Raw genomic sequence first — 22,391 nt, forward strand, 5'->3', positions numbered from 1 at the left:
CCCTCGTCCCACCCAGAGGTTCTTCCTCCACGCTGACCCCTCTCCGTCACCTGTGGACGCCGTTCATTCATCTATCTACATATAGCGCCTATCCATTTCACAGCCTGGAGACATGACATTGTACAGCGAGAGCGGCTCTTAGAGGTCTCGTGATGTCATGTTTTTAAAAAAAGAGGGATGGGAGGTATAACTCTGACAGTGACTGTAGATGCCTCATCTGATTTATTTATTTATTTATTTATTTATTTATTTGACAGCTAATATTGTCAAAGAATTAACAGCGCCTCACTAAATTTTGAAATCAAAATCTTGGCTCCAATTAAAAATTTGTCGCCCGTATTTGCCCTCCAGAATGACACATGTAAGCGTTTTCTGATCTGACACCCCGAAACAAAAATGTTTGTCAGTGTGTTTCGAAGATAAAACAGTTGTCTGATCTGCTTACTTTTGGTTAGTTATAAGCTTCGAAGCAATTTGGTTAGTTAAAGATCACCCTGACCGACTACATGTCGGTTCCTGACCAGTTCATGTTTGCCGTCTTTTTAGGATGCGAGTTGTGTCATCTGGATTGAAAGTGCTAGGGACCCACTTTGGGGAACAAGAATGTAAACAAGCAACAGTCGAAGTGATTACTGGCTGACTGGTGTCAGAGAACAGTACAGAAAATGTACTTTGTTTCACAGTTCACCAGCTTGTAGCACCAACAGCATCGTTCCTCTTAACGCTCTGCTCCTCTTTGTTTTGGTATCTCCGACCACGTCACAATTTCAATTTACTCTAATCAACCAGGTTTCCAGCAGCTGTTTTCAGCAACAACAACAAGTAAAAAGCTAAAAAATCATCTAATTAAACTGTATGCTACAGAGATTTCCCAAAGGAGTTCGTGGAGACTAAAGCAAAGCTAAAAGAGTGTTGTTTTAGACACAATTTCAAAACAAATTTAAAGGATAAGTTCACCCCAAAATGAAAATTCAGTCATTATCTATTCAGCCCTCAGGCTGATGGAAAGTTCGGGGAAGTTTCTTAGTGCACCAAACATTTCTGGAGTTTCACAGCAAAACAGAGCTGCAGCATCCTGCTGAACAACAGATCCCCTTTTTCTCGACATTTTGACTTTTCAAGGCAGGAAAAGCACCAGGGGGAGTCTCCAACATTAATGATGGCTGCATCCCATTTCAGTGAGACAGTTAAAGGACTCTGGTGTTGGGCAAACTCACACACTGACATGACCACAGAGGGACACTGGTACACCTGTGCTTTTCCTACTTTGAGAAGTAGAAATGTCTGCCGTGAAAAGGGTGTACCGAAGTGTCCTGGACTAATCCAGTGTAATTCAAGTTTCCAGAAACCTCGAGCAAAAAAATCAGAATGTGACTAATTTGATGTATTCCACAATTGCGATATGATTCAAGATTAGTTGGAATAATATTTTGTGCATCACAATTTAAATTTTCCCCAAAGACAATATTCAAATCACGATGGTGTGACATTTCACTGGGTCTGCACCAAACTATCACTTTGTTCACTACATCTGAAGAAGATCTGTAGACCCGGCACCTCTTCAGCACTGTACAATTTTGAAGTACTTTCTAACCTTTGTAACATTTGTTGTTGAAGGCAGAAAAAGATCTAACATGCTAGTTTTTCTGTAGGGGGATTGTGTATACCAGATACGGCACAGTGCCTACAGAAAGACTAGCACGCTAGATCTTTTTCTGCCTTCCACAACAAATTCAGCAACTTGTTGGAAGTCTGTTGGGTCGGGCTCATATTGGGCTGACATGATATCGTCTGAATCCGGCATTAGGGGACTTGCAGTGTCATTGTTGCAACCAGCGTTGGCTTGCCGAAACACGAAACGAACGGCGATTCAAAAATGCAGCACATTCAGGACATGACAGAGATCCTTTGCTGGAAAATGTGTGACTCTGCAGTACAATATAATGATGTGTAAATGTTGTGCCGCGGTGACATTTCCTTCATTGAGACAATGTCACAAATGAGTTTTTTATGATTGAGAGCCAGTGGGCACCGAACAGGAAGACGGCCACTCTGACCTTTCGCTGGAGCGGTGTTTTGTTTCCATCACTCCACCAGCGTTGGTCTTTTTTTATTTCTGTCCTTCCTCGGGGGTAAATAAGACCCTGCTCTGCCAGAGAGGAGCCTGGGTAATGAGGCTTGTGTCTTTGGAAGCTCTACATCCAACAGGTCATGGGTCAACCTCGGAGATACAGTGGAAATTGATATCAGGTATGAGGATTCTATTTGCGTTGCATATATTATATTTCTATGCATGCCCGTGTACGTGTGTTACGTTCCAAGGCAGCATCTGCACTTGTTATTATTATCACGATTGCACAAAACATTTCATAAAACAAAATTAGGACACCGAAACGATGAATCTCAGAAAATCAGCAAGAGTTCAAACGCAACACGTCACGAAAACAAATGGACGGAACTCAAAATATGACAAAAACTGATCATCGCCAGTCACATCAGCAAAGTCTCAAAACTATACAGGACATAACAACAAGATAACTATTAGAGTTTCTTTGTGTGTAAACAATATGTTTATGATATTTTTTGTAATGGTTACATCCCCGCATCGCGTCTGGTGCCTTCAAAGGAAAAGAATAAGACGAAGATAAGAAAAAAAAAATGGGGAGAGGGGAAAAAGAAGAAAGCAAACATAATTCCCCTGTCAAAACCAGATGTAAACAACTCGTCGTCTGGCTGCCGTTTCTCTCTCAAAGCAGTTCCTCTCAAGTCTCACGTCTGAGTTTTATCGGCGCTGATGGCTCCGAAAGTTCTACCGTAACCTCCCCAGGCTTTCCGCTGCATTATGACCATCTGATGAACATGAACCAGTTTGAGGCTTAATGATATGATACTAATTGTCAATATGATGAACCTGTTTGTACGTTTCTCTCTATAACTCCCATTAATTAAACACACATGCTCTCCACGTTGGGCCCCTTGATTGACAGAGTAATTAATCACTGATTAATCTCTGTTTCTCCAAATTGTGTATAATTGCCCTTTTTTATGTTTTTTTACTTGAATTGTTTAATCAAACACAGATGGTAGCAGAACAAGCCAGTGTTTAATTACTTATTAGTCTGTTACTGCTGGGATGACACTAATGATTAAGAAACATATAAAATAAGAAGTGAATACAACATTGTTGCTTTTTCCTGCATTTAGTTTCATGTTGTACTTCAATTTAAAAAAAATACGGAATTGAAGTGATTAAAGCTGCATACGTTCAATACGTTTGATTCAACAGTGGGTCAAGTTGCTGTGTGAAAGGTGTCACTCTGCAGTCCCCCCTCTTTGTTTTGGTATCCCTGACCACGTCACAATTTGAATTTACTCTAATCAACCAGGTTTCCAGCAGCTGTTTTCAGCAACAACAACAAGTAAAAAGCTAAAAAATCATCTAATAAAATTTTATGCTACAGATATTTACCAAAGGAGTTGGTGGAGACTAAAACAGAGCTAAAAGAGTGTTTTTTAGACACATATTTAAAACTAATTTAAAGGATAAGTTCACCCCAAAATGAAAATTCAGTCGTTATCTATTCAGCCCTCAGGTTGATGGAACGTTTGGGAAGTTTCTTAGTGCACCAAACATTTCTGGAGCTTCACAGCAAAACAGAGCTGCAGCATCCTGCTGAACAACAGATCCCCTTTTTCTCAGCCGACATTTTGACTTGTCAAAGCAGGAGAAGCACCAGGGGGAATTTCCAACATTAATGATGGCTGCATTCCATTTCAGTGAGACAGTTTATGGACTGTGGTGTTGGGCAAACTCACACACTGACATGGCCACAGAGGGACACTGGTGCATCTGTGCTTTTCTACTTTGAGAAGTAGAAATGTCTGCCGTGAAAAGGTTCTACTGAAGTGTTCTGGACTAATCCAGTGTAATTCAAGTTTCCAGAAGCCTCGAGATCCTAAATTGATTTGAAAAGACGTTAGTTGCATCTTTTTTAAGCTGAAATCTTCCCTTCCCTGTAGCTGCAGCTAAAGGCATCTTCTCCTTTATCCATTAGCTTAAATCTAAAGTTCAATAATGTAAGCCTTTAAAACAATTTCTGTCCTGTTTTCTGGTTTCTTTTTAAAATGTATAATTAAAAATAAAATAAGTATATTAGAAATCTGAAGTTCAGCGTCATGCATACAGGTCGGTAATGTTTAGTTCGACTTTCCATTTTATTTTATTTTTTTACACAAACTGCTTTGATGGATGTTGTGTTTTGCGCCTCCTGGCCTGGCCAGGCAGTGTTTAGTGTCCTCCTGTCTTTCCCTTTTCCTTGTGCATCAAACACCTTTAAACGTCTCTGTGAACATACATCAGCAGCAGCTCATCAGGACCCAGTGCCACCAGTGACGGTCTGTGGCTGAACCTCAGCTAATTACCATCAGACCCAGCACCCTACGGTAGCTGTACACTGCTGTGGTTCGCTGCAGACCAAAGGCTCGCAGGATTTAAAAGCGTTCCTTTCTGCCACTCTCTGATATCTCCCTTATTAGACCTAGACAAAGAACATTGATTCTCACGCAATTATTTTTTCTTCTCCACCACAACTGGGTGATTTCCTTCATGCTTTCAAGTCTGTCTGCCGGGGTCATGGCTTGTCAGGGTGTATGATGTGATTTTCTGGGCATGAGTGAGCGTGTGTGTGTGTGTGTGTACGTGTGTGTGCTCGTGTGTGTGTTCGTGTGTGTGTGTTCGTGTGCGTGCATGTTTTTCATGACATCAGAGTAACTCAGCTGTGTTTTTCTCTTTACAGTCCGTGCTTGTGTACATCTACTTTGATCAGTTAGAGGCTTTTTCTGTGCTGGTATTGGAGTATTTTCCCACAGCACGCAGACTCGGGGGTGACGGGGCAGAGGTGGTGGGTGTTAGTAGGAGTACGTCTCCTGTTCGCACAGGATGGGAATGAAGCGGGTAGTGGGTTGAGGTCTGGCCAGAGATTAGCCCTCCTCTGTCTGAGTGATCCCAGGACTGCAGCAAAGGCGGGGCCAGCCTCTCCTCTGCATCGCCCCACGTAGCCGTTAATGTAAACACGATCAATATGTTTGTTGTGAGACCCGCGCAACTAAAAGGAGAGAACGAAACCACAGGACCGTGGGGTCGAGATCTCACCTTATTCTCACTGTCTTCCTACAACCCATCACATCCCAACGACCTTCTTGTTTTGAATCGACTTAACTGCACCATGTTGTATACCTCAGGAGTCTAAATTATTCTGCTTAAACACTTGTCCAGATCCCGGGAAGCAACCGCGGTAGCTGAATTTTGAAGCAATGCAGAAGTACTGTACATGGAGTGCGGGTCCCCTCATGACTGCTACATGCTGTGTTTGGAGGAAACTAAAAACTGTTTCAAGCTTAAGAGAAAAGCGTTGTAAATTCTCTCAAAACTATGACGTCAGTAACGTGAGAACTTTGTCTCCATATATCTTATTTTTTAACTTTCACCTATGGAATATTATATAATTGATAAATACGCTTAAAGGGTCACTTAGTAAGAAATGTGATTTTTGAGTGTCATTCCCAACTTGTCAATTGCTGAAGCTTTGGATGCTGACCAACCTGAACTCAAATCCCAAAGTTGGGAATAAGACTGAAAAATCAACATTCTTCCTAAGTCAGCTGAGGAGAAATAAGGTTATAACAATTTCTGAACTAGTATCTCTTCCACTAGCTTTTGTAACTCAGCACAATCTCTCATGTAGCACATCCTCACCAGCCGACTTTGTGAGTTTTTACGTCTGCGTGTCGGCATGGCAAAATGTCCTCCTGGAGGGAGACGCCTTCTGTAGCGGAGACTGCAACAGAGGAGGTATTCAGTATTTTGCCAGGTATTGATATGTCTCTCTATCTGCGAGTGGGCGGGGTTTGTCAGCTCGATCGCATCACAACTGTTCAAGATACAATCACCTTACTTTACAGATGTGTAGTTGAGATCCAGATGAAGGCTGAGTTGGAGCAAGGTGGTCAGAACTAGGGAGTTGGGAAGTAGAAAACATGGCTATTTGCCCCTTGCAGTCAGGTTGATAGACAGGAGAGAAGGTGAATCAAGTGGTAATGCCAAAAGTAAATAAGTTGAGCTCTCTTCCCGCTGGTAGCCGCTCTGGATAAGAACAGAATCCGATGCAACTGTGCGTTTATTCCTCCAGAACATCTGGCTCTGCCCTGGCTCAACCTGCCCCTCCCTTGGGCAACACTGGGCAAATGTCTTTTGTTTTGTCTTAATAGAGACCCTGAACTGCAGAAAATGACATATCGTGCATTAAAGCCTGTAGATGTTCTACTTTTTACGCAGCTCTGGTAACCTTGCACCCAGATAAGTCTGGAGCATTTGAATGGCACATTTTCTGGCACTGAGGAGCATTTCATATGCAATTAATATTTGATAAGCATTTCACTGTTACGTCACTTCTGTAGCTCTGCACTCAAGATGACAGGATTTTTTTTTTTTATACCAAGAGAACAATCTGCTTTTGAAGGTTAGGATCGAAGCTGAACCTTGAATTCTCAGCAAGGTTAGGCTGGCTGTTATTCCCCCAGTCTGCCGGTGTCTCGAGTATTAATGTTCTCTCCGTTCTCTAAATGAACACATAAATCTAATCGAATATAATTTTCCTGTTGTTTGGTGACCTCTGCGAGCTTTACAGTACAGTTATTCCTCAGAAGAACACGCTGGGCTGGGTGCACTTATCGCTCCCTTTAAAGTAACAACTTGCCAACTTAACAAGAGCAGACGTAGGGATTTAATCCTTTCGTGCTCGATTTGTTCTGTCTGACAACGGTGCCGGGAGTTGGATGAGTTGAATCTGGATGATTGTCACGGCCACAGCTGGTCTTGTCTTCTCCCCTTTCCTCCTCCGCTGTGGCTTCTGTTACCGCTGCCTGCTCCTCCACGTCTCGACCGTTCCTCACCTGTCCACCAGGTGCCCTCGTGATGCTCCCCCTGTACTTCACACCTGCGCCTCGTCCCTAATCAGCCGTTGATCCGCCGCCTGCCTTCCCAGCTGCTCCTCACCTTCAATTAGTGTTCCAGCCGCTGCTCCTGTTGCCTCTCCCCCTGCCAGGAGTCTGTTCCCTGGCGAGCGTTACCAGTCGTGTCACGCTGCCCAAGCAAGATGCGATTCCGCCTGCCTCTTTCTGACTGCATGTAGTGACAGTGGTAAACGTTACGTAACTCTGCTGAACTCTCTGCGTGCGTTTGTTTTCTAGCAGTTTCTCAGAGAGCGACAGAGATGTATCATGTAGTCACAGTTCACACGTGCCCACACTGTCATTAGAGGAGTTTTTCAAAATAAGTGAAAAGCAGTTGTGTGGGTGTGAGATCTGTAACTGGGAAGACCGTAACAGACGTTTCTCACACGTCAAACAGAGGTGTAAATAATCAATTTGCCAGCTCACTGTCACGCTCACTGTATTCTCCCTAAGTGAGACAGAACCATTGTTGTCGTTGATGATCACACCTGCGCTGTTCGTCACTCTGCGACTGGTCTTCAAGGACTGCACTGCAAAAAGTATTTATATGATCAATTTTCATCTTTTCGTTAAGTACAAATGTGTGTTAATAGTTGATTTATTGTTTGATTGCCTTAAACAGCGAATTATTACATTATTGCCAGCTGGAAGCTTATTTGGCATTCAGGTGTCTGTTGACACACAAAGCCCTAGTTACACAGGACTAGTATTACCATGGGGACCTCATGTGATTTCGAAATGACCACGCCGTGTTTGTGTTTGTCTGTTCTTCAGCAGCAAGATCATTTATAGGCTGTAGGTCAGAGTTGTTTTGCACCTTGCAGCTCATGTAGGTTAAGTAACGGATGCCTTGTGGCTGTAGACAGCTTGAATATGACAACCAGCTGTTGCTCCTAACTTTCTCTGTCATCACATCAACTTTCTTGAGAAAGTTGCAGAATAGGCAGATTCGGACCGGATTAAGATCACAGATGTCTGATTATTCAATCCAGTCACCAGAGTAGATGTTGACGATGTGCGTTTCTGCAAAACATGTTGAGAATTTTTATACATTTTCCATTTCATCTTGTGACAATGCTGCAAGCAAGCATGCAAAAGCCCTAACTTACTTCAGGGTTTTGGGGCTAAAATAAGGCACTCTATGATGTTTGAAAGTCTTGTCTTTTCGCATCTCTTGTGTAGACAGATAGTTCTCATGGCATAAAAAACTAATGGGGGTTCCTAAATAAACAAACTGTATGCGTTCAGCACATGATTGCGCATCTAGAGTCGAGGAGAGCCCATTAAATATAAAATCTTGCACTGAGGCCGTCACTTAGCATTACTGCTGAAGAGTAAATAACTGACAAAAATGAGAGGATTTACCATGTTTTCCGTTAGATTACTGTTCTCGGGCAAGTTTTGAGTTTCTCCATGCCGCTCGTAACAGCGCGCTGACGTTAAGTTAAACCAACAGATTAATAACTCTATTTAAGGCTGCATCCCAATTAGTTTTGACACTTACAAGCAATGCCCCTGCACTGGTTCATTGGCATGGCTTACCAGAACAAATAAAAATCCAAATATCTCCTGGCTGTTAGTGTCTGGACTCCAGTCAAATCTCACCCTCGGTGTGAGCAGAGTGTCTCAGCGTCCCGCCACAACTTCTGAGCACTAGTCTGAGAAAGAGGAGACATATTTCCTACAGGTTGAGCTGCTAATCCACGCTCGCTCCCGTGGTGTCTTGTGGGGATTGCGCTCTAACAATAGAAGCTCAGAGGAATCTGACGGAGCTGTGGCACGGCCCGATCTTTGTTATGTGACTTGTGGGCCCAGGAACATTTGTTCTCCTTCATCCCTCGATATGTGTGGGATGAACAGATCCTTCCCAGGAGAGTCCCGACCGTTTGTTTGCTTCAACTCTCTCCATCTATCCGCTTCATCCGTCTTGCCATCCTTCTCCCGCTCTTGCCAGCTTTCTTATTTTTCTTTATCTGGTTAAATCTCTGTAATCTTTTTCTATTTCTATGATGTTTGAGTTTGCTTCTCAACTCGCCCCCCCCTTCTCTCAACTGTCCTTCATCTCCTGTTACTACAGTGTGCCTGTTATCATGTGTGTGGCATGTGTAGAGAAACACACCCACACTGGCAAAATAATGAGCCCTGACATGTTCACACATCACACGGGGCTGCTTTTATGAAGGCGTGTTGAAATAATTGTTGTTACATGCCTGCTTTCCTGGAAAACTTCTTCTTAGCCATGCATGCAGTGCAGCCAAAGGTTGGTTGGTCCATCTGCCACTGTGGAAAAATCAAAAGGTCTCTATCGTTGAAAAAAAAAATGAATGAAATAAAAAATATATATATATATATATGGACAGGTCTGAAAAGTAAAGCCACTGTGGAAGAGTCTGCATTCTGCCTAATGGCCATTTGGGGTCATATCCACTGGTTTCAACAAGAAGGTTGATTGATTGGAAGCTTATGAAAAAATGATCCTACGTCTCACTTGATTTATTACCTCAGTAAACAGCATCCTAATGGGTTTATGATCTCAATTGCAAGTAGGGCTGCACGATATTCGAAAAACTGACATTGCAAATTTTTTTTAACCCTGCAATATATATTGCGATATGAAAAAATACAGGAATTTTCTTCAGATGACCTGAATAGCACTTTATGTTATGCTGCACTGCTGCTATCTTGTGGACAATTAACCTGCACAGAACACTTGTTTGGTCAATATCACCTTTCTTGTAGCTGAAATACTTCCAGATAACTGACGTTGCTTTTCTTTTTGGCACCAAGTCTTCATTTTCAGCGATTTTCTCTTTTTCGTTGCTCACTTTTCAATGTTGGTACCAATCAACTCAGCGTGTCCTCGGGTTCTCTGGCAGTTCCAGTCAGGTTTTCCTTGTGAGCTCCAACCTCTCATCCAAATATGGCTGCTTACAATGCCTGTGTTTCCACCGGCAGTAGCTTGAGCCAGACAGGAAGTGAGAACACAGAATAGCACAGTGCAGCCAATCACTTTTCAAAATAATACACCCTGTGCCGACTCGGGATCTACATAACAGCAAAGTTGGAAATATTCACAATAAACTATGACAAACTAACGAAAATGTATTTGAATATGTATCTTTCTCACTCAAACACAGTAGAAGCAAGAAAAAATCAAGGACAAAATGAAGTCCACAACATCAGACAAGCAGGAAACACTCCCAGTGGGCTGTGGAGTCGCGCGATGGATGGAACACAACGGCGTCGCACAGCAGGCAACACAGACGCGTCCAGTGGAATCAAAGGTTTAGTCCATATCAAATTTAATGCATTTAGCATTTCATCAACATTTATCTGAAAACACAGCTGTGCCCAAGTAAGTCCTCACAGACCTGCTAGTGTCATAAATAAGTATATTTATCGACTTTCTTGTTTATTCATCCATCAAACGCGGCCGACATCGTAACCCCCCAAAAGGGACACAAAACCACTTTAACCGCGGCGAAACTAAATTTGAGACTCCAATTTTGTCGTCAATGAAGAAAGTCTTCCCAGATCAAATGGTTCCAAGTCGAAAATTTGTGAATTTGTGTCCAATTCTGTGTGTGTAAGACAGAAACACACACAGAAGTACACACTCAGCCCTCTCTAAGCCAGTGACATTCCTCTGCGCATGTGGTTTCTCTCCAGAGTCACTAGATCACTGTCGGATTAGCCTCCTATTTCCCTGCAGGCAGTAGGGGTGCCCCAAGTGTGTCTGTATTTTTCATTGTGTGTGCGGATATGTGTGTGTGCGTGTGTGTGCATGTGGGTGGGTGTGTGTGTGTGAGTGAAATGGCAGGGAACATGGTGATTAACACTGGATGTGTGTGGTTGCTCCCGGCGCTGGCACAGTCATAGGGAAGTGCTGAGCCGTGTAAGCACCTGCTTTATTCCCCCCCAGTGAGACAACAGAATAAAGACATCAAGCGCACCCCTGCAACACCCCCCCCAACACCCCTCACCCATCCGCCTCTACCCCCCCTTCACACACAGTCACATGCATATACACAAATATGCACACACACAAACACACACACACACACTGAGGTCGATGTCAGCACAGTGTAAATTCTAGCTGAATCTATGCCAACCGGGAGGTACTGACCATGCCTGACCTCCACTGCTGGCCGAGTTGTTGCTGGAACGGAACCGTTGTACCACCTCAAATGCACCGTTACTTAGATCTACGGTCGGCTCTGTTCCGGCTCTGTCTGCCACTGGTCCTTGGACCCGACCGGCAGACTTTTAGATCCTGGTTTCCTGAATCTTTGGCTCTTGTGGAGTCTGGCCGTATGTTGAAAGTTTAAATCAGACTAAACAAGCTGAGAGGAAAACACAGAAATCCTGCAGGGATGTCTCACACCAAGTAAAAAGAAAGTGGAGGAGTAAGAAAAAGGGGGGGGCCTATGAGGAAGAGTGGGATATGATAGCACAGCTCAGTGTTCAGAACAAAATGCAGACAGTGAACCTGCAAACTACTGATGTGTCCACGTTTTTATACGACATTTCATATCATGTTAGACGTTTATTACCTGACTTTCACATCAGGAGGTGAAGGTGATGGCGGTAGAGTGACACACCAAGGCTGCCGAGCCAGTGACCACAGTTCAGGACTGTGTTTCCACATTTTCGAAGTGTGAAACCACTGGATATGTTTCAGTCAAGTTTTGGAAACTCCTTTCTTTTGAGAGGAAGTCAGGATATTTCTAGTTTTGTGGTGCTTATAATAATACCGCAGGACATCTCCTGCCATGTTTGTGGCAGCTGAAGTATTTCAATCCAAAACATCATCTTTTCCTAATCCTTATCAAATGATTTTGTGTCTAAACCTAACCAGAGCACAAGCACAGTGATGTCAAAACATAAGAATTGATATTGATACCTAAAGAAATGTCAGGTTTGTGAAAATGTACATAATCAACATTTATTCTATGTTGGTACTGACAGTTGACAGGTCATGGGAAGTTAAATTTGCTAGTATTTATATTTTCAGGCAATTTCTTATAAGTTATGCCTTTTATGGCCAAATACATCTGTTGTACTGAATATATTACTTTGATACATATGTAGTTCTTCACTTCTTACAGCTTTTCTTACGTTTCTACATCTGTTTTGAATCTACATGGAATAATGTTCTTGATATCTTAAATTGAACACCATCACGATTGTCTGGACTACAACAGTCACTTACAGGTGATACATCTTCCTCCCGCTCAGTCTGCTGATCGTCCGCTGGGCCGACTTCAAGAAGCTTTCTGACCCTCAGGTTTCAGCCTTATTGTCTTCCAAGGCCAGTGAAGCTGTGGTAGCATCTGGTGCCTGGGCTGCAAAAAATAGATATACTTTGGAGACGTGCAGCCATTGAAAACAGCAGAACCGCAAAGAGACATGCTATGTTTCAAAGAAAAAGTTTTATTTAGGTCACGTGTGGTTTGTTTACAGTTTATATACATTTTAGCAGATCTCTGATGACAGTGAGCAAGGAGTCAAAATATCAAAGGTACTGAAATATACTAATTGTTATGTGAACCTGGGCAAACTGTTATTGATGGGAGCAAGGAGTAGCCAAAGATCAGGGTGAGAAACTGTGAGTGCCTCCTTTGCTTTCGTGTTTCAATTCTGTCTCACCTCAGCCGACGCACCATCAGTGATGGGTGAGGTCCTCTGCTGCACCTGAAACCACACCCAACAGTGATTTCACGTTGTGCTGACACACTAGTAAACATTACTGCAGCAAGGAGGAAAGTTAAATGATACACGAGGGGTTGCGGAATAACAATGAATAATTTCTTTATGAAAATAGACGTTGTCGATCTACAAACTAAGGAAAAGGAGGAATAATGCAAGGCCTGAAACTCAAACAATAGAGAGACACCTGGTGCCCCGGTGGAACTCTGCACCCCCATGAAGGAGTAGAGACACGTGCACTCCACTAGGGCCGGACACTCTGCAAAAACTAGATTTCAGGGAGTGTGGCTCTGTAACAAGCTAGGAGTCGATTAGCTTAGCTTAGCTTAGCACAAAACTAGAAGCAAGGGAAAAAACCTGGCCTGGCTCGATCTGAAGCACGAAAAGACACCTACCAGCCCCATAAACGCTCACAACAGCTTTTTTCTTTAAATAATTATGTATGGGAATTGAAATGTAAAAAACAATGAGTTGCAGTTTTACATCTTTTTGCTGCAAAATGTTCTTTCCGGGTGTGGGAACACAGCTGAGTCAGAGACAGTTATGGCCTATATGAAGACAAACAAGATGCAATTATTAGTTTTTATCTCTTTGTAATGAGTAAACCTTAGAGTTGGTGGTTGGTGATGTTCTGGGATAGCTGTTTCTCCACATTTCCAGTCTTTATACCAGTTGCTGCTACTCAGATGTGAGAGCGTTTCCAGTCTAATATCAACTAAATCTAAAGTCGGAGAGTCTTGTTAGAAAGTCTTATTCCTCAAAGTTAGCTACCTTGACTCCGTTCTGGGAAAGAGTTTCACTTTACAATGTGCTATTCCTAAAGTTTTATACTCCCAGAGCACAAGATTACCATAATGTATTTCCTGGGGGGGATAATACTGACTATATCATATCTTATTAAATAAAGAACTATTACAACTTCTAGGTCATCTGAAATATATATGTAGCATTATCTTTTTTTTATGTGGCTTCAGACGTCTATCCATCCATCCATCCATCCATCCATCCACCCACCTGTGTTTATTTTGGGTGTGAGGCTGCACAAACAGAATTGGTGAACTGCAGGTTATATGACATGCTGAGCAGGGCTCTGTGCAGAAGCGCTGACAGTGACAGGGTCTAGCGGTGATACCGGGGCACTGGAGGTCTCTCAAGTGTCGCCGAGAGCTATGGCCACATAATTTGATATAGCTGCAGTGGTGGGAACGAGGAAAAACAAAAACGGCAACCTTTAATTATGCTGCCCCGGCTGCTTCTCAAAAGAGCGGAGTCCTGAGGTCAGTAAACCTCATCACTTTGTACACAACACTCTCAGGCAGTCATTTATCAGGTTAATTCTATGAGGAACTAGAAGCTGAGCTTTTTTTTTTTTTTGATCACACTTCTCTCCCCGGTGCATCCCCGCACTTTTAATCAAACTTAAGCTCTCTCCTCACCTTCAGATTTCTCTTTGTGACATTTCATTCAAGGGGTTAATTTGTCAACAGCCATCACCAGACATGTCAGTCTGTAGTCAAATGATCTCCCTCGCACAGAAAACGGCGCTTAAAATTCACTCCATCTCCACTGTCAATCACTGATGGCTGCATCAGATCAGAGTTTTTGTCTGAGCCGAGACTGAACTTGGTGGAGATCAGTGGTGTCAGAGAATTCCCCTGGCCTCCCTCCATCCCCAGAAGGTCACTTTGCCGCAGGCTCTCTTTTTTCCTTTCTTTGGCTCTAAGAGTTGCGGGAAAGCTAATGTGCCCCTGACTAATGAGAGGGAGAAAGACAGGAAGAGGGGCGAGGTTAAATAAAAAAAATAATAATTAAAAAGCAGCCGGCGGATTAGCTTCAGATTTTCGATTTAAAATGTTAATCTGTTGTCAAAAGTTGAACTCAATGTGTTTTTACAGTTTGTGGCAGAGTACCAGTGATCTCTCTGCGTTACTAAGCGACATGTTCTGCCACTGTCGCTGTGTGTGAGGCTTTTTTTTTTTTTTTTGTGGACCAGCTTTCTCCTGAAAGCTGATCAAAAGCTGTTTATTCGCCTGTGTGTGTGTGTGTGCACACGGGTGTGTTGCAACACCACTGTGCAGATTTCATCTTCATCTTTGTGTATGTTTGTTTCTGCATTTGCGCACACGCATGTTTCTCCCTGTCACTGCTTGCTTTAATCATCTGTAGAGCGAGGCCACGGGCTGAAGTCAGTGGTGACCCTCCCACGCTTATCCAGAGTGTGTGTGTGTGTGTCATGTGTGTGTGCGTGTGAGTGTGCGTATGTGTGTGTGTGACAGTGTGTGTCTGTTTATGCATCGTTCCACCCGGTGCTGCAGTCCTGCTTCTCTGCTAATGACCCAGCAAAGCACCTTAATGACAAGGAACACACACTCCCTGCTGCTCTGTGAGCCACAACTAATAATTTGGTCGGTCAAACACAGAAAAATAGTGTCACCCCCTTTCAAAAACAAAAAAGAAAAATCAGTGAGAACACAGCAAGGCATGCGGCGCAACCGGCCAATAAGATTTCACAGCTCTGGCGTCGAGCGAAGAAAAGCTCCCATCACTCAGATCTCCTCGGGTCTTTGATGGGCATGGGAGGGGGGGGGGCGAGTGGCGTGGCGGACCACTGCAAGACGAATGGTGGAATCAGAATTTGTTTGTTTATCTTTTTACTGCTAATTCCTCATTAAAACCAGTCCGAGGCAGCAGGAGCCCTTTGATAAGAAGCAGCACAGTGTTTGCTTTACTTCTCTCGCCGCTGTCATCTGGTAGGCCCACTGCGTGAGCTGGCAGCCGACACCGAGAGACTGTGTTGATTTACCTTATTTCAAAATGTATCCTTTTCATACCTCCTTCATTATTACTTTGCATGGTTCACTGTTTGCTCGGTTGTAATCCGGTGAATCACGGCGCTCAGATCTGTCTCGAGCGAAGACTTTGTTATTAAACCGGCACCTTGTCCGCGTTCCATCTCTTACACGAAATACTGTTCACGTAATTGCTCCGATGCTTGGCTTGGCATGTGCATGCGTGTGCGTGGGACGAAGCGCGTGTATGTGCGTGCAGCCCACACTCTGGCTCTACATGTGTGTAACAAGGGCCGTATTGTATTTAAAGACAAGGCTGTATTTCATAGGTCATTTCCCTTCGCTCCTCCAGAGCGCCATACTCGGCCCCCGTCCGTCCAAAGCCAAGATTGAGTTCAGCTCATTTTTCAATCCTGCCTCATGTCCAGGTTTTAATAAAGCCGGTCTGAGGGTTGTGGGGGAATTAGGGGGCTGTTGGGTGATGGGGGGGGAGAAGGGGGCGGCAGTGTGTAAGGCACTAATTCCAGCGTCGCTTGGTGCTGGTTTGTGATCTCATTAGTGCCGTGTTGTACTGTCACACATACGCGCCCACTTGCTCAATCATAGCGCACAAAGACCTGTTTAAATCCAAAATGAGTTTCTGGCTACAAAGTCTGATTTATGGGGGGGTGTGACCTAGGAAATACCAAAGACCTCCATCTCACTGTGCCCATTTTTTATGTTCAGAGATTGTTAGTTTTCTTTCCCTCTCCTTTGTCTTTCTCTCTGTTCCCCACTCTTTTTCTGTGATTTGAACAACTCCTGAGTTTCTTTCCTTATTCTTTTTCTTGTTTCTTGGCCTGGTTCATCCAGTTTACCCAAAAAAAAACAAAACAAAAGAAAAACAATATTTTCTCACTTACTTACATAAGATCATTTGGTCCTGAGCTTGCCGTCTTGCAAGCCACTCACAATCCAAAGATAATATCTGAAGAGTCACCTGATGAAAGAAAGGAAAAATAATTTACAGAAACAAATTTTTCTTTCTTTTCCTATTTCTTTCTGAAGTATTAAAGTACTGGATAGTTTCTTTTCCTCAGGCTTTTTAAGATCGTTTAAATGAAACAATTGAAAAAGAAAAATCCCCTCAGGTCAGCTGTTGACACGAGTAAAATCCTTTGGCTCGCCCTTTTGTCTCGCTTTGAAACCCGAAATATTGCCAAATTGGTGAGCTGGATTTGTCCCACCAGATCAGAATTTGATCCACCATGAGCTGGTAGGTTTCAATCTCGTCTACTCCATGTCTGTATGTTAAAGTGCTGCCTGCATGCTGCCACATCAGGCCAATTAACCTGTAATAAACTCCCAAATGTCTGTGGGCTTTGCCTCCTCTGCCACAACAATCCCATGTGCATTTTATTTTCAAATTAAAAGCCAGAAGATGCACAAACAGCTGTTCGATATTGTGAAAAATATCAAATATGGTGGCAAATAATGCAATATTCACTAATATCTTATTTTATTGTTTTATCTAAATGCTGATGTAGTTGTTCACATAAAATATCTCATTAGAACCATATAGCTTTCTCTTCAGGTTGTCCACACAGGAGAAGCCTTTCTGGTTCCTGGTAGAGCCTTTTTATAAAGGCTCAACCCGTAAGATGTCAAACTCATGTTAATAAGACGAGTGGGGTTATTCCTCTCTCACTGAGAACATGATCTGCAGCTCAAACCGTGAAACGGCCGCTCATTTGGCCCGCTCTACTGTAACAGTGCGCACCTACAGTAGCTCATTTCCCCGTTGCACCACTATCCTCCACACTCTCATGAAGGGGCCCCGACTATCCTCTAAATCCGCCAGGGTTTGATCATTAGGACGTGCAGGAGGAATCAATCCGGTGAATGAATTCACATCACATACACCTCCAGCTCTCATCAAATGACCTTGACTGCTGCCGCCGCCGCCGGGATCGCTTGGTTTTCAGATGAGAGGCTAAGTATGATGGTAAGATGTGTGATGTGCAGATGAAGTACAGTGCGGCACATTAGCGGGTTCGAAGAGGTAAACTCAAGCGGGCTAATGAATGTGTCACGCTGACTAATTTAGAGTTCAGCTCCCACGCAAAGGTAATGAGAGTGCACTTACAGCAGCCTTTCACTACAGGCCGGAGTCGCTGATTTGAGGTTAGACAACTGCATTGTGTGTGTGTGTGTGTGAGGACATAAGAGTGGTGCAGGCTGTCTCAGAGCTGTTAGTCGATGATGTAGTTCACCGCGCTCGGGCCCCGTTGGTGATTACCTCCGCCTGGTGTCCTGTATCAGAGGCCTCATCGCGCAGACATATGGAATTACAAAGCAACGCAACGTTTGCTCGCGCTGTCACCTCACCGAGTGCACACATAGACACTTAAACCTGCTGTCACCGTGCGATACTGCAGGTCCCCGCTCCTGCCAGCTCGGCAGCTTTGTTAACATCTTTCGCGCGCTGTACTACACCCGCTCCCCTATCCATATGCAGCGCATCCCGGTAATAAAATGAGTGTCACCTGCGTGTGACGGAGATATTTTTGTTTGGTGAAGATGCCAAACCCGTAGCCAGCAGTTCTGAGGAGAATGCAGGTGGTTCAGATGGTAAAGATGGATGTTCTTCAGGCTGGGGCAAATGTCGCTGTTACACAACTGAAGAGTAATAACTGCGATGAGGGCCAACTCTGCTTTTTTTTTTTTCCTTTTTTTTTCCCTCCCTCCTCTGCTGCTCTGTGCAGGAGACTGGGCAGAGTTTCAAAGCCTCCTCTTTTCTCACTCTGACTCAGTGGCAAGGAGAAAGAAGAGAAAAAAAGTGTCCTTCTCCCACATTCACACAGGAAATTCATCATTTTGCTTTCTGTGTGCCGACTAAAAAGATTCCAGGAGTGAAAGACGATGGTCACCGGTGTTCAGTGTGCTGTCACTCCCTGCATGTCGTGGCCGCCATCCCTAAACCTTTTCTCGCCATTCGCTCACACACACTCTCTTACGCTGTCTGACATTCCCTCGAGACTCTGATGCCTTCTTCGCCTTGTGGGTATTCAAAGCGCTTGTTTGTCTATGCATGTACGTCTTCTTATTTATTCACCTTGTAATTTATTTATCCACACATTTTGTTTTTTGAGTATATGATCCACGGTTCTGGAGCCGGGAACATGCATGCTGCAGCAAGATGTCGGGTTCGTTTTAACTAGGCTCATTAGCTGCAGAAGGCGGCACCGGTTAATTAAAATAATTCCCTGTTATCGCGGCTGCTTTGGTCAGCCAAACGATACCGGGGGACTGCTATGCAGCACAGACTGCTCTCGCTCGCCGAACGGCGCTCCTCGACCACGGCTAGCACCTAATTAGCGCTGGAGGAGGAATATTTTACCGCGAATTAACATGCCGCACTTCGGCCGGTGCTCTAATTGACGAGCCGGTGGAAGACTGCGGCTGTACGGAGGCTCAACTCAAGCGCAGGAGAGAAACACGCACAGAATGTTTAACCATTTCATAATTAGTGAGAATCAAAAAGCTGCTTGTTTAGTGGCGGACTTAAGTTCATTTCCATGGGCGTTGCGTACACGCTCAGAGGAGGGCCTTCCCTGTGTTCTCCCATGACCCACCGCTGCTCCCGTTCCAGCATGAAAGCAGGTGCGAGATGTTGCACAGGTTAGAGGGCAGCGGCGGTAAATATCCTATAATCCGCGTTCAGATCAAAACTCAAAGGTCCGGCCTAATGAAAAGCGCCTGGACGAGCCATAATCCGGAGTAATAGGAAGGGATCCCACAAACACCCCGCTCATCAAGTCACTCTGTTGAATAACATTAAAACCCAAACAACCTTCAAAATACATATTTAAAACCCTGGGGGAAGCTTTTGCACATGGTTATGCCAACCAGCAGTGTTTTGAAAGAAAGTGTAACCACACTAATAGCTGATTTCACGCTGGGCAGTGGGAGAGTTGCAGTTGCAGGCTGCAATGAGACTTTTTGAAGTTCTGCTGCTGCTCACGTGGCCGAGTTATTGTGCGGTGCAGTTGTTCCTGCTGACCGTACCGGCCGTGAAGACTTTTCCTCTCCTAATGAAATTTTAACATTAAAGTTCAGCCGAAGCTATGTGGAGGCTTCAGCTGTCTGAGTCAGTCAGACCACGTGAACATCTTCCAGAGTTCCCAAAGACTTTTTTTTCGTCTGCTGCAGCTCAAAAAGGAGAACGCAGTTGAGGGAAACGCAAAGAGTAAATTAAGTACCAAAGTGAGTTGTGGGAGAAACCGGCTTGTTCGGACTAATTCATGATAACAGCAGATGCAGGATAGAATTATTTAATAAACAGAATAAGTACTTTTACTTAAATACGTCTCCCATCCTTTACACTGGAATTGGATCAAGACAGGTGTTCTCTCAGTCATCATGGAGTCACAGAGGAATAATTACACTGACCAGTAACTCCTTGCATGAGACTACTATTACAAGGGGACCTCATGTGATTTGTACATTTTGTGCTTTACTCCCACAGATGATGTCACGTCTTCAAGGTAACATCGTCTGTTCTCCAGCAGCCACGTTACTGACATTGCTTAAAGTTGTTTTTTTCACTTTCCGCAGTTGTTAGACACATTAAAATCACACTGAAGCTCATTTAAATTAACAGATGCTTTCAGTGTGACAACCTTCCGTTGCTTTGTCACCACTTTGAGTGTTATAAAAGTACCTAAAAGTCATACTTGAGTAGAAGTCACCCATAGGAGTAGTTCTCGAGTAAAAGTATCTAAAAATAAATGTACTAAATGAAAGTAAAATTCAACATATTTACCTGTATACTATACACCTGGCTGATTATCACATCCAATATTCACCATTGAAATAAGTTAATTTATAAATAATACTACTTTGGTTCTGATGGAGCCTCCAATGTGCAAAGTGACTAATAACTACAGTTATTGAGAGCAAGTGCAGTACAACACTTGCCTCCAAAATGTACTGGAGTGGAACTATGATGTAGCTTGTGTGATCCAACAAAGAGTGATTACAACTCTTTAGTTTTTTTTTCTGAACAGATGTTAAAGACGACCCCAAATCACTGAGATGCCAGTTCACATGAAACTAATAATATCACATGAGCGTGTTATGTTATTTCTAGTGGAATCTTTACTTCACGCGGTACAAACATGGCAGATTTGCATGAGATTAACACCACAGACAATTACTGGAATCGTTACGAGTTATTAGTGTCTGTAGGTAATACAAGTCCTGTGCGACGAGGGCTTTGGTATTCGTTCCATTGTTTTCCTCTTCCTTCCCTCACCTTTCCTTCTCCCTCCTCTCTCCACCTGCACCTGATCCCCTCCTCTGTGCGTGTGAATATAGTCTTTGTTCTCCCTCATGTGTTTGTCAGTTCGTTCCGTCTGCCCCCGTGATGCCACTCCGCGTTCACCTGTGTTCACCTGCGTCGCTACCCCATCTTTCCCAGCCGCGTCCTCTCCAGTGTCTCCGAGTGTCTCCCCATGGTGTGTTTCTGTTTTTTGTTCCTCATGTTTTTTTTTTTTATTTGTTTTTTTTTTATTTCTTTGCACTTTGTTGAAGCCCTTTTTTGTCGCTACTTTGTCTTTTGTCTTTTTGATTAAGTTTTGGTTTGCTCGGGCTCTTGGTTTTTGTGTGTATTTCAGCTTTGTTTGAATAAAGCTCGCTTTTTGTTCCCCTATCCTGCCTCCTGTGTGTTGTCTGTATTTGGGTCCTCACCTTATTTGCCATATTATAACGTGGAGTGGCTGAGACAGAGACACCATTCGCTCTATGACAAGACACCGTACCATCAACATGATCTTGAAGCTGTTATTTTAAGGTAAAAGTGACATAATGTTGCTTCAAACTATTCATTCTTCACTGAGGGCTGAAAAGGGCTTAAATAAGTGAACAGACAAAACCATACCAACCAAACACCATAACTCTTTTTTCTTTTTTTCATTTTTAGCATGTTCAGATTGCTCCTCAAGCTGTTTACAATTTTGCATCAAAATTCCATAAAGTTGGAGGACTCACGAGGGACAGACTTGAAGCAGCAGAGGCTCTCATGATATCAGTTTTATTACAGTAGTGATGTTTTTTTTTTTTTCTTTCTATCTCACACTTGGCAAAGCTCCTCCAGAGCCACAGAAGAGAGCTTATGCAATGGTTTTTATAGCGTGAGTGGTACCAACCATGACTGTTTAACTGATTTTGATGTCTGATGTGGTCAGAGATTCATTCACAGCGCAGCACAAACACATTCCTGTCCGTGTGTGTGTTATGGGTTCTTGTGCAGATTAGAGGATGTTATGCCGCTGTAATCAGTTCATAGAGCTGGAAACATTTGTCCAATATTCTCTCTGATGATGTCTGTTGTATCTCCGAGATAACTACTGTGACTAATACATTGCCCTTTCCAGCAGAAAAGATGTCTCTTCTTCTCTCCCTCTGTTTTCTCTCCTTTGCTTTTCCTCTCTATTGTCTCTCCGCGCCGAGACGCAACGACGTCGTCGCATTTTAGCATATTGGTTGCGAAGAGAGTGGGCGGGGAGTGCCGACTCTTCTTAAGAATGTTTTTTTGTCTGTATTTGTCTGGTGATGTTTGTTCTCGGCATGCTAATCTAGCAGTCAACAGTGGTAAAGCCCGAGTTGTGTATTTCAGAGACCCGGGGATCTTTTGATCAGACCAGCGCTGCCTGCTGAGTCCCTTCGCAACCCCACCGAGGCTTGTTTGCAGCTGCACGGGCTGCCGGAGTAGTGCCTCACACACATGGGGTTTGTACTGTACGGCTTTCACACACACACACGCAGTCACACACGCTTTGCGCACACACCTGGGTATTAACATTTCTCGCACAGGAACAGAAAAAATGTCTTTGTCCGCAC

General features: G+C 43.7%; 1 long non-coding RNA gene across 1 annotated transcript in view; it reads left to right on the forward strand.

Moving 5' to 3' along the window:
• The window catches only part of LOC119030180, a 112,110-nt gene extending 91,026 nt beyond the window's left edge, over positions 1-21,084 (forward strand). Inside the window, exon 5 of the long non-coding RNA XR_005078197.1 lies at positions 20,017-21,084. This is a non-coding gene — a long non-coding RNA (uncharacterized LOC119030180). The remainder of the gene's footprint in view (positions 1-20,016) is intronic.
• Positions 21,085-22,391: the final 1,307 nt, after the last annotated feature.

The sequence above is a fragment of the Acanthopagrus latus genome, chromosome 12 (genome assembly GCF_904848185.1).
Source record: "Acanthopagrus latus isolate v.2019 chromosome 12, fAcaLat1.1, whole genome shotgun sequence".
NCBI classification, from domain to species: Eukaryota; Metazoa; Chordata; class Actinopteri; order Spariformes; family Sparidae; genus Acanthopagrus; species Acanthopagrus latus.